The following is an 11,661-nucleotide window of genomic DNA, read 5'->3' as shown; positions in this document are numbered from 1 at the left end:
CTGGCGACCCGTCCAGGGTGTACCCTGCCTCTCGCCCATAGCTAGCTGGGATAGGCTCCAGCACCCCCGTGACCCCGCACTAGGGAGTAAGCGGTTAAGAAAATGGATGGATGGATGGATGATTTCTGATGTTTGTGTTGCGTAGCCTAAATGACGTAACTTGATCTCCAAGTATAGGGACATTATTATCTCCCCTCTGCCCTAGAGTGTGGAGGAACAGCAGGAGGAGGGTTCATCACACTCTGCTGCACAGATGGACACAGTTAAGTGATGTTCAGTAAACGCCAGAGTTTAATTCTGTAAAAGTAAGGAGGAACTATGTCATGTAACTCTAAGTCTTCTGTATTTTCAGTTACCGGTTAAGGAGTTGCAAAAACTAAATCCGCCAGATTGAAAAGACAGATCTATAAACTGAAATTCTCAAACAAAAGCTGGAGGTGAGTGTATAGGTTAAGGTTAATTGTATGAATTATTGGAAGAATCATAAAATCTAACAATTACCTTTGTATTTGTAGGAAATGTAGAAAACCAAATTAATTATGATTTGCATTTATTCAGTTTCTTTTATTGGTGGTGGTGATGGTGATGGTTGATTAAGACATTACGGCAAATCACATCTCTGACTGTCCATTCACTCTGCAGATTACCGTGATGTAAGGAGTCCTCCTCAGGGTCTTGTATTTGTAGGGCAGGGTGTTGCTCCCCTCTAATAATTGCAATAATGTGGAGAACAACACATGCCACTGGTACACTGACCACATTACTGCAGCCGCCGCACCAATCCATCTGTCAATCTCAAGCTCCTTCCCGAGTATGTAACACCCACAGTGAGGTTGGATCAGTCTGTTGCTGAATCTGCTCTCCAGGGCACACACTGTTTCCTGCAGTGGGTTAGAGTCATTCAGAACTTATCAGATGCTTCCCAGGTCATGAGGGAAGCAAAGTCTGGGAAACTCAAATACGCCTTCACGTGTTTAGTTTGTAATGGTAAAATTAGTTTTATTGCCGCTTCCCCATGAAAACCGATGCTTTGTGTTGCATATAAATCTACACCTTAAACAGTTAGTAACAAAAATTATTATTAGACACAAGTTTCACCATATTGACTTCAGTGAGATCAATCACATTGCGTTAAAACATTAAAGGACTCCACCAGTTACACCACACAGGTTAGTACAGTATTTTCCTTTTTCTACTCTTTCTTTCACTTAGCCTTCATTGACAGCTCCATGGGAGCAGCAGGCTGCAGGAGTCTTGATGGGTACAAAGCGTGCATTAAGCTGTGGCAGAATGGGTCAACGCTGTGCCTGAAATGCAGGATGGAGGAGCATGTGTACACTGAGGATTTGTCTGCAGCCCATAAGAGTTGTTGAAATGAAAAATTTGTAAGTTAGTGTTTGTTATCATGCAGTACCAGTCACCTGTTTTTCTTTTAAAAATATTTTTTTGTATTCAGAAAAAATAAATGTTTGAAACTGTGTATTTCATGGTTCAGAATGCTGGACAACACACTGTCACGTTTTCTGAGATGGCGGACCCACATGCACAGCACAGGAGGCAGACAGGTACTGTAGGTTTGAGGGTTTAATTGCAATCTCTACAGGCGAGGTTCGGTACACAACGTCAATCGGCGAAAACAGTGCTCTCCTCCACTAAGGTGTTCTATTACTTGGACCATGTCTCTACCAGACCACAACAGCCACCTGTTGCTATGAATGATGAGTTTACAATTATGGTTTTACTTATCTATGTGTAGACATAGAGAGGCCACATGTTGTCTGAGCAGCTTCATAGTCAACTGTAGAAGTCATATTTAAGACTTGAACAGCAAGCCTGTAACTGAATCATAGCTTAATAACAAGCTCTCACATCTGTTGGCTTGAGGTTCATAAATGTCAGCAAACTCTTATTCTCTCCTGAAATTGACATGTGTTGATAAAACAATATTTGTACGAGCCACTGAGTGTCATGGTTTCAGTGTCATGTCAGGCACTTATGCTCTTTTCCGGTTTTATTTTGTCAACTTCCTGTTTTGGTCCTGTTCGGCTCTGATTTCCTCCGGTTTTAAGTGCCAGTCATGTGACCTCTCAGCTGTTTTCCATTACTCATCTCGTCTTGTATTTAATCACCGTCTCTACCATAGCCCATTGCCAGATTGTTTGATCACCTCACTGTTTGACGCTCTAGGGTTCTTGTCTTGTAATTCCAGCTGTGTATTAGTTTTGGATTGTGTTTTGACCTTGCCTTGCCTACCTTCTGTCTGTACTGTCACCTGGATTTTGCTAACCTGTGTACTGACCTTTGCCTGTCCGACAACATCCAACATACCACTCAATATCACGTCCTGTCTGTGCCGTGCGTTTGGATCCTCCCTCGTGTGATCGCTGACATTGAGAAAGCATCTGTATTGGATAGCGTTGGATAGCGATAGCTGCCTAAGTGGCCTTTAAGGTTATGAATGTGGTAAACAGCCAGTAAAATATTTGACCTTGTAACCAGAGTTATGTGCATTGGTCTTATAAACGTTTGTGGGTCATCCCCCAAATGAGCCACAGAACCTATCCCCCACTCCCGTACTTCTACTATTGACCCTGTGGTCTGACCTGGTGACAGTCTGTTTCAACCTGTTCACCAACCTGTTCATCTGTGTCTTCCAGCTAGATCGATACAGCTGTGCATATATAAACATAAATGGATGGTGTAATGTGCAGAACAATGTTTATGAACAAGGTCTGCCAGTTTTAGAACTGGAGGAGCTGTTAATTTGTATACAACGTACTGGCAACACATCGCTTGGTTGTTTGGGTCAGCTGTGTAAAGTAGTCAGGACCACAGATCCCAGTAAGTCCAATACACTTAGATTGTAACGAGACCCCCCCCCCCCAACACACACACACGCAAAGTTTGATCTAACGATACACACGTTAATGTCAAACGCGCGGCCTAAGAATACGAGACTCCTATTTTGAAACCCAGTGAAATGAAGACAGGAAGTTGGTGCTCATGCGCAAATTAAGTAATGGATTTATATTTTCCTTTCCAGACCATATCGACTAAAATCAAGCCGGTTTCTGGTTAATTTGTCCAGAAGATGACATAGAAAACATTCTCGTTTCTCTTAATAAACCACCCTGTTAAAAACCAATAAACTAGCTGAAAATACATTTTTCAAAAACGGACAAAGAAATTGATTTGCCATGCTTTCAAAAACAGACAAAGAAATTGATTTGCCATGCTTTTGTTTAGGTGGGGAAATCAAATTGTAAAAACGTATGTGGACCCTTTAATAGTCCCACAGTGGGGAAATTCCACCTCACAACAGCATAGGCACAGTAAAGACATACAACAACAATCAAACCAAATTGGGGTGGTTTGGCAGAATACAATACAACACTGTGGGCAGAGTGGAGTACTGGGTAGGGTTATTGTATATTATATGTAGTATAAAATATGAATAGTATGTGGTTTGAATGACACCTGCTGCATCACCTTAGTGCATCATAATAAAAGGATTTTCAGCTGAATCATCTGTTTGTGTCATCTTTATATTTGCTGTATTTGCTGTCAAAAAAGCAAGTGTCTGTGAGCTGACCTCAGAGCAGCTAACTCACCTACACTCATTGAATACACTGAGTGATGTGAGTCTTGTTACAGCTTCACTTCACCAACTGACAGCTCCAGTGTTTGTGTCTGACTCCAGCTCAGGAGCTTCTGTCGGTACCGCTGTAAGGATCCTTCTTGTTTCTCAGTGAACATCAATGTGTTTCTGTGGAACCATTTACCAACCAAAGCCAAAACCAAACTAACTTTCCAATGCTTCAGTTCTTTCAGTGTATGTTGATGTTCACTTACACACACTAATGAAATTGATTGTAGAGTCTGGAGCTGCTGCTTTTTATCAGTGAGTCAGACTGAAAATGCTCTGCTGGTCCTGTATCAGTTCAAGCAGTGCAGGGCCCTTCATGAACAATAAGCGCCACTGATGTCTCAGCTGTGAGTAAACACAGACTGCTTTTTCTTCAGACCCTTCAGACAGTTCATTCACCTTCTCTCTTCTCCGCTGTCCTTAAAAATTGTCGTATTTGTCAAGTCTAAACATCTGATGTTCCATTTGACTGACTAATAATTTATGATATATGTTTGTCTTTTACACCCGGACTCTGGCTCCATCCTATCTGACTCCACACCAGACCCAAGGCTGTTAAAGCGAATGCATTTTGTCTTGGAAGTTCGGTGTTCCTTCATTTGGATAACAAGACATGATGATGCAGAAGTGAGAAAGCAAACATTCTAACTCACAGCGAGATAAGGTGACGCAAACAATTCCATTGCTGCAGAGAGACATTCCACCAGAGCCAGAGAAAGGGGTTAAAAGGCAGAAGCAACTTGAGGATCGTGGGCTCTTTGCATCACACCTTCGTGGTGTGTGCATTGATCTCCCCAGCTGGTTTTTGGTTTCTTGATGTGCACGATCAACATCCATGCTTTTTATTTGCTTTCCCCATTATTTTTATTTTCTTTATTATTTCAATAAATCGCACAAAAGGACAACTCTCTCATCTGCTTCTTTATGGAAAATTTCCACCACAGAAATTGGCGTCTACGAACAGGATCCTGCGGCAGGTCGTCTGGACGGTGTGACCAGGGACGATAGTCCTGAGGACTAGGGTCGCTCAGCCTCCAAACCTCTACAGCTGTTCTGAGTGGGAGGACTGCTTACCCGTCTGGATTACCTCTGACGAGATCCAACGAACACAAAATCCAACCTCTACTCGGCCCGGTGAGAGAGGTTTCGTTTTGTCGCGACTTATCAAAGAGAAAAAAAAAAAAAAAAAGAAAACGGGTTTGAAATTGGTTTCAGGTATTCGGGGTTTACTTGGCTCTGATCATTTGGTTTAGGGAAAGTAAGGCAAATAACAATTAATTCTAAAGCATCCCCTACTAGACTAAAACATAAAAGAAAACATAATTAGGACTAGAGATGATAATATTTCTAAAACGACTATTTGGCTGAAAACATCCAAAATATAATATTAGGGAAAAAAATTATGATTTTAAAATTTAATATTCTGGTAAAATTAATTAGATCAAAGTCTGCCCTGGTGGCCGAGACAGTGGTTGCTAAGGGTTGGCTCGTGGGACCGAGCTTGTTTTTGTCTGTACTGAGGATACAGACCAGTGTGCAGATCTGAGCGCAGTCCAAAGGGTGTGGACAAGGAAATAAAAGACGGCTTCTGAAATACGGAGCGCGTTTGCAGGGGGAAGTGGTTTTGAGATACGAGGGACCCGGGTCTTGGAGGGGCCTGACGGTGAGGGACCACTTCCGAGAACCCTGTCGCTGATCTGAGCGGTTCCCTTTCTACGGAAACGTCCGTGGAAGAGAAATTTGGAAAAAAGGTTCCGGCCGGAACACAAAAAAGTCTAAGGCAGAAAACCGCCGGGACTCTGAAAGATGGGTTCGGGGCCATCTAAGTCTCCACCACCAGACTGCAGCATTACAAAAGTAAAAAGTAATTAAAATTAAAAGTAAATATGGTTATTAGTGCGTTTCATGTTTCCACGAGTGGGAAACTGATTATGGGTTCAAAAAAAGAATCACTTAGTGTAAAAGACATATGCACCCTTAAAAGAAAAGTTAGATACAAAAGATGAGATTTGAAAAAGCAAAACTATCAAAACTAAAGCCCTAAAAGAAACAAAAGAGTGATGAAAGTAACAGAAAAAAGGAGATAACAACTCTGGGGAAGAATTGTTTGCACTCTGCCACACCACACACCACACACCACACACACACACACACACATCATGTCAAGAGCAAATGCTCCCATTCTTTCTGCTCTCTATTCTAATGCAGAACCGAGCGCGATGAGGGTAAATCCGGATCTGGACTCCTTTCCCACCATCAGCAGAAGAACCGAAGGAGAAGAAGCGCCTGACCAACAACCAGAACAGGGTGGAAGCTCTGACACCACAGCAGCTGGAGGACACAGACCACAGTATGGACGCCTCACAGACTCCCACAACGTCTGCAGCCATCACGTTCTGGGCTCATCAGATGAACCAGCTACTACAAGCGTGTGTGTCTGACACAGACACCTGCTTATGACAATCAGCAAAGGAAAACAAGGACAGAGCAACAGCAGAGAAGACGTGCTCTGACACAGACACTGGTTGAAACAACAGGAGAGGCTTCAGACGTGATCGGCCCAATAGAGCTGCATCTGAGGATCCAGGAAAGGTCTGTCATCGAGGAACAAGTGTCCCATTGAAAGGCTTCACCCACTGGCGCTCACATCAAACTGATGGTTGGGGAAGGAGGAAGGTGACGGTTCCTTTTCACGTGACGTAGAAGACAGTACCGCAAACACACACACACATTTCCACACACGCAATGAAGAAACACGCTTACAGCTGATACACGCTCAATTTCATGTTTATGCTTATCTGCTTGCAATGAAGAATCGCTTTTTGCTCAAAAAAAAAATCCCACAGAGTGATTTTAAAATGATGACAAACAGCTAAATGACAACTGCTGCATGACTCTACAGTCTGATGGGTTTAAACTATTTCAATTTGCAACAAATTCAGTAATAAAATCCTCCATGTTTCTAAAAAGATTTGTGCACACTATAGGTTTGTTTGGCCAGACTATAGAAAAACAAAAATAAAACCAGACTATAGAAAAACAAAAAAAGACTATAGGAAGACTGAAACAGACTATTAATGACTATTAAAGGGAAGACGACTATTAGAGAGAAGTAATAATAATTACTGTACGTACCAGACTATTAAAGAAGAACTTATTCTTTCACTGTCTCGTGCAACATCTGACAGCAAGACACCTTGAGATTAATTTTTGCTTTCAAACTTATGCGCCATCCCTGAATCTCCTATTCGATCTAGACGCAAATGTACAATTAAAGATCCGAAAGTATGAGATCTATCTTAAGATTATATGAAACAGAACCCCATCGGAAACCTATGGCTATCATACATTAATTGTCTTTATTACATTACAATCGAATGGCCGTAGACACGTTGTTAGCAGAGAAAAGAGGCGTTTATGTTATGTTTGGAGAGGCATGTTGTACTTACATCCTGTTCGTGACGCCAATTTCTGTGGTGGAAATTTTCCATAAAGAAGCAGATGAGAGAGTTGTCCTTTTGTGCGATTTATTGAAATAATAAAGAAAATAAAAATAATGGGGAAAGCAAATAAAAAGCATGGATGTTGATCGTGCACATCAAGAAACCAAAAACCAGCTGGGGAAATCAGTGCACACACCACGAAGGTGTGATGCAAAGAGCCCACGATCCTCAAGTTGCTTCTGCCTTTTAACCCCTTTCTCTGGCTCTGGTGGAATGTCTCTCTGCAGCAATGGAATTGTTCGTGCCACTTTATCTCGCTGTGAGTGAGAATGTTTGCTTTCTCACTTCTGCATCATCATGTCTTGTTATCCAAATGAAGGAACACCGAGCTTCCAAGACAAAATGCATTCGCTTTACCAGCCTTGGGTCTGGTGGGGAGTCAGATAGGATGGAGCCAGAGTCCGGGTGTAAAAGACAAACATATATCATAAATTATTAGTCAGTCAAATGGAACATCAGATGTTTAGACTTGATGTACGTCAGCACAAGAGATTAGTTGTTTGTGTAAGAATGTTCAGTATTGCACCTAACCAGCACATGACGAGTGTGTTGGATAAGAAACAGCACAAAGGCAAAATTTTTCCATTACAGATACACCTCCTCCAGCACTCAGTTGCCAGATTGTCAAGTCTTAGTACCACATTCCAGCGTTCTCGTATAGTCATCTTGTTTTCTGATCACGTCCGTCATTGACCTCTGATTCCTGCCTGTTCCATGTCTGTACCTTCGCCTTGGATCCAGTGGTATTATTCTGACCGTCTGACCTCGGGTTTTTGCCTAGCCCTAGTCTGTACCTCTGCCGTGTTAACCTGTGTACCAAACCCCTGCATGTTTCCCGGACCTGATCTTGCCTGCCTCTTTTGTGCCTTTAAACTGAGCCTTCACGTGTATGACCTGGATCGCCTGACTACGTTTTGAGCAATAAACGCTTTCTGTTATCCACACACCTTGTCCGCACTGTGCATGTGGGTCTGAGCACCCAATGTGTGTATGGGTTAAATGCAAAGAAAACAATTTCTCTAAGGATATAAATAAAGTATGTCTTATCTTATCTTCAGGTCCCAGTGAGTTCCCACATGCTTTACTTACTACTTATGGTAAAGGTCTGCACCTTTGTACCTGAGGCTCAAAGTGCTTGCAATATGTGCAGGGACTGTGCTGAGCAGCTCTGTAAGATAGTCGCACACACCTATACAACCTGAGCCTGAGTCTGGAGACGGTCCCTGAGATGTGGACAATCTCCTGTGTGGTCTCGTTCCCTAAAACACTAAGGAAACAAAGCACTACAGACCAGTAGTGTACGCGAGTATTGTTTTGTTTCATTAATTATTCAGTAATATTGTTGTATAAGAAGAGCTATGAAACCAGGGCTTTCACTACGTGAAGTCTCCCTTTCTACCAAAAATTAGGCTGCAGTGGTTTAGTGAAGCAAACACACAGAGCAAAATTTCCTGCAACAACAATTATCTTTTTCTCTGCTGCTACTTTTTCTCACTAATGGCATTCAGTTAAATGACTCGTTAGACAGAACCAGAGACAGCCGGCAACCAGAATGTTTCTAAAACCAAAATATCCAGCCGTTCCTTAGCTGTAACTTGATGACACGTTTTAAGCTTCCAGATCGTCCAGATTCCTTAACCCAGCTTCCAGATCTCCTCTCTTAACCACCATTACTTGCGCAATACCACTCCCATCACCCACCTCTGGACTGCAGCTTGTTATAGCTGGAAGCTTCGGGCTCAGTAAACATTAACTGCTTCTCATGTACAACAGATGAGAGCAGACAACGGCAGAAGAAGGAGAAAAAACGCTGCCATCAAGCCGCTGTTTGCAGAAAGACAGAAAGAGAAAAGTGCTCACATGCTGTGAGGTTAGAGACAGAACAAACACGTTATATATTAAAAATTTCTGTTGATATCTGTTTGGCGGCGATAGTGAGTTCATATAAATCATCATAAGGATAAATTATTTTACATGTAATGGCTTAAAAGAAAAATAGAAACACTGATGTTTATGCAGTCACTGAAAGATGTGGCATAAGTATAAGAACCGGGTCCGATCACTGGGGATCCAATCTGCTCACAACCTGTCAACGAGCCTTGGGTCTGCTCCTTCACCTCCACCTTAGTTATGAGGTCAGTGAGTTCACTTCCTGTCTCAGTCAGTTTATTATTACTGAGCTGCTCTAACATCAGTCTGCTTCTCACTGATGATGCCCTGATTCAGAGCCCAGTCCTGCCTCACTTGACTCAACCAGCTGCCTTTAAACAACAAACCCAGTTTGAACGCAACATTTATTGTTATTCACACTGAACTGCGTTTTTACAGCGTGTCCTGCTTCCTGTTGCTTCTTACAAATAGCGGTTTTGTTTCCTTCATGCTCAGTTCACCACTGTCAGTAAAACACTGTTTAAACCACAGCATGACTTCTGCTGAATTAGACAGTTTCTCTCTTCACCACCACATGCTACAATCACTAACATTTATCTCCAACAATGAAATCTCAGCTTTGAGTCAGTCATGGAACAAGATGTCTCTTATTGTGAAAATCTGCTCTGGTTTCCTGCTTCCGCTCTAGGTAACAGTTCACCTGTGTCAGGTGTGAAGAGAGTCGTCTTCTCCTACTGTGGAAAACACCTGTAAGTTTGCTTTGTTTGATTCTTTCCCTTTGTCTGGATCTTTAGTTTGTGTTTCCTGGAGTAGAAGGTTTTTAGCAGTTGTTTGTCTCGTATTGTTGAAATGTAAATTATATTTATTCATGGAACACATCAGTGATATTTTCTTGTTTTCACACTGACAGTAATAAAATCCTGTCAGACATTAACTGACTTACTATGTATAGAAAGTTAAACATTTGTGTCGTCAGTAGATTTGAATTAAAATTTCAAACATTCATGTTTAACTTTTGACATCAGGAAGAATATTTTATGTAAATTTTCTATCTCATTGAGTTTCTTATTTTTCCTGTTTTCCATCTTCTTGCTTTATGAATCTACTGGTGTGTGTATGTGACACTGTTGTTGGACTCTGACCAGGGTTTCAGAGTCTCAGCTGACAAAGTGATTTCAGATTAGTTAAAACCTTATTGGTGTACAAGGTTCATCTCTTTGTTACATATTAATCAGCTCATGCACACTGATGTGTTGTTATAGATGAAGCAGTTCAGTTCATACACTCACAAAATCAGCTCCAGCTTTTACTCACCAGACTTCACATTAGTTGAACTGTTGTTCTCAGGTGGAGGTATGCATCCGTCGGAATAGATTTGTTTGTGCTCCGTTGTTTTGCCAGACGTTTTCTCTGCGCCGTGTAAAGGTGAATCAGGCCGGCATCTCTGAAGCTTCGACAGTCAGTTTAGTCAGTTTAGTCTAGGTGTGCAGTAGGTATTTACACATGAATACATAACCGTGGGGGGAAAGGCTCCCCCATTCATTTAAAACAATGAAATGATGGAGGTGTTGCAAGTAAACGGAAGAAACGCTATTGGTCCAGCAAATCTGTGAGTAATCACAAAATAAACCACATGTTCGCAACTGATGTGAAATCTATGTTTGAGGACATAAAACTATATCCACCACAGAAAGCTCTGCTGTAAGCAGTGACATTATTGATCTAAGCCTCACTCCTGCAGTTTTGAGCAGACACAGTAAACATGTAGGAACCAACATGTTGCTGCAATCTTTATTAATAAATATTGAGTTAAATGAATATTGCATATACACCTAAAACAATAATCAGGCCTAAAACCTGGACTTTATGTAATTTTATTACATGTAAATTTTCCACGTAATTTTATCACATACCAGTAAAGACTAGGTAAGAAGTGACATTTAATGCAAAGCCTTTTAGTCAGGTTAGGGTTATGCCATTAAATAAATGATTACATGCAGTTAATGCAATTTTACACATAACTTACATGAAATAACATCACAAAGTCACACATCATTGATGCTGGTTTTTCAGCTCTCTCTGCTGATTACCTTGATCAGGTGTGTCAGTTGGCTTTTCCAGCTTGTCATTAACGAACACACCTGGTCAAGGTAATCAGTAGGAGCTGGCGCAGAGAGAGGTGGAGAGCAGGGCAGCTGCCTTTGTCGGCATCTTTGACACCCCTGACTTAGGGAAATTGAATTGTGTTCTCTCACTGGAGATGAGCAGCCACATATGGTCATCCCCATAAGTCATATGGTGTGATCAACTGGGTTTGAACTTGCAACTTCCTGTTTCCCAGGCTAACGCTCTACCCACCCACTGAGCCACCAGAGGACTGGAGCCACCATGTGTACAGTAGAAAAACACAATATAAATATAAAAGTATAATTGTATAAGGTTGATTGGTTATTTACAAACACTTAGACAATAGAGTATCAACTCCTTCAACATTGGCATAAGTAGTGCTCAGGTGGCTTAGTTGGTAAAGCTTTAGTCTGAAAAGCAGAAGCTTGTCAGTTCAAGCTCATATTGCTCCAACAGAAAAAGGAAAAACTTTCCAAGAGATAGATATTTCTCATA

The 11,661-nt window shown here is 41.6% G+C and overlaps 1 protein-coding gene across 4 annotated transcripts in view; it reads left to right on the top strand.

Moving 5' to 3' along the window:
- The first annotated feature begins 4,107 nt into the window (after positions 1–4,107).
- LOC114863091 (NLR family CARD domain-containing protein 3-like) overlaps positions 4,108–11,661 on the top strand; it is a 49,282-nt gene continuing 41,728 nt past the window's right edge. For 2 of the 4 annotated variants that reach the window (XM_055511817.1, XM_055511820.1), the window contains exon 1: positions 5,801–9,788. The gene's annotated coding sequence lies outside the window, so the exon portion shown is untranslated. Of the gene's footprint in view, positions 4,781–5,800; positions 9,789–11,661 lie in introns of those variants that run through there. The other 2 variants (XM_055511819.1, XM_055511818.1) reach the window with 2 other exon arrangements.

The sequence above is a fragment of the Betta splendens genome, chromosome 9 (genome assembly GCF_900634795.4).
Source record: "Betta splendens chromosome 9, fBetSpl5.4, whole genome shotgun sequence".
NCBI lineage: Eukaryota > Metazoa > Chordata > Actinopteri > Anabantiformes > Osphronemidae > Betta > Betta splendens.
The sequence above is the reverse complement of the archived record's forward strand: the minus strand, read 5'-3'. Positions and strand labels throughout refer to the sequence as shown.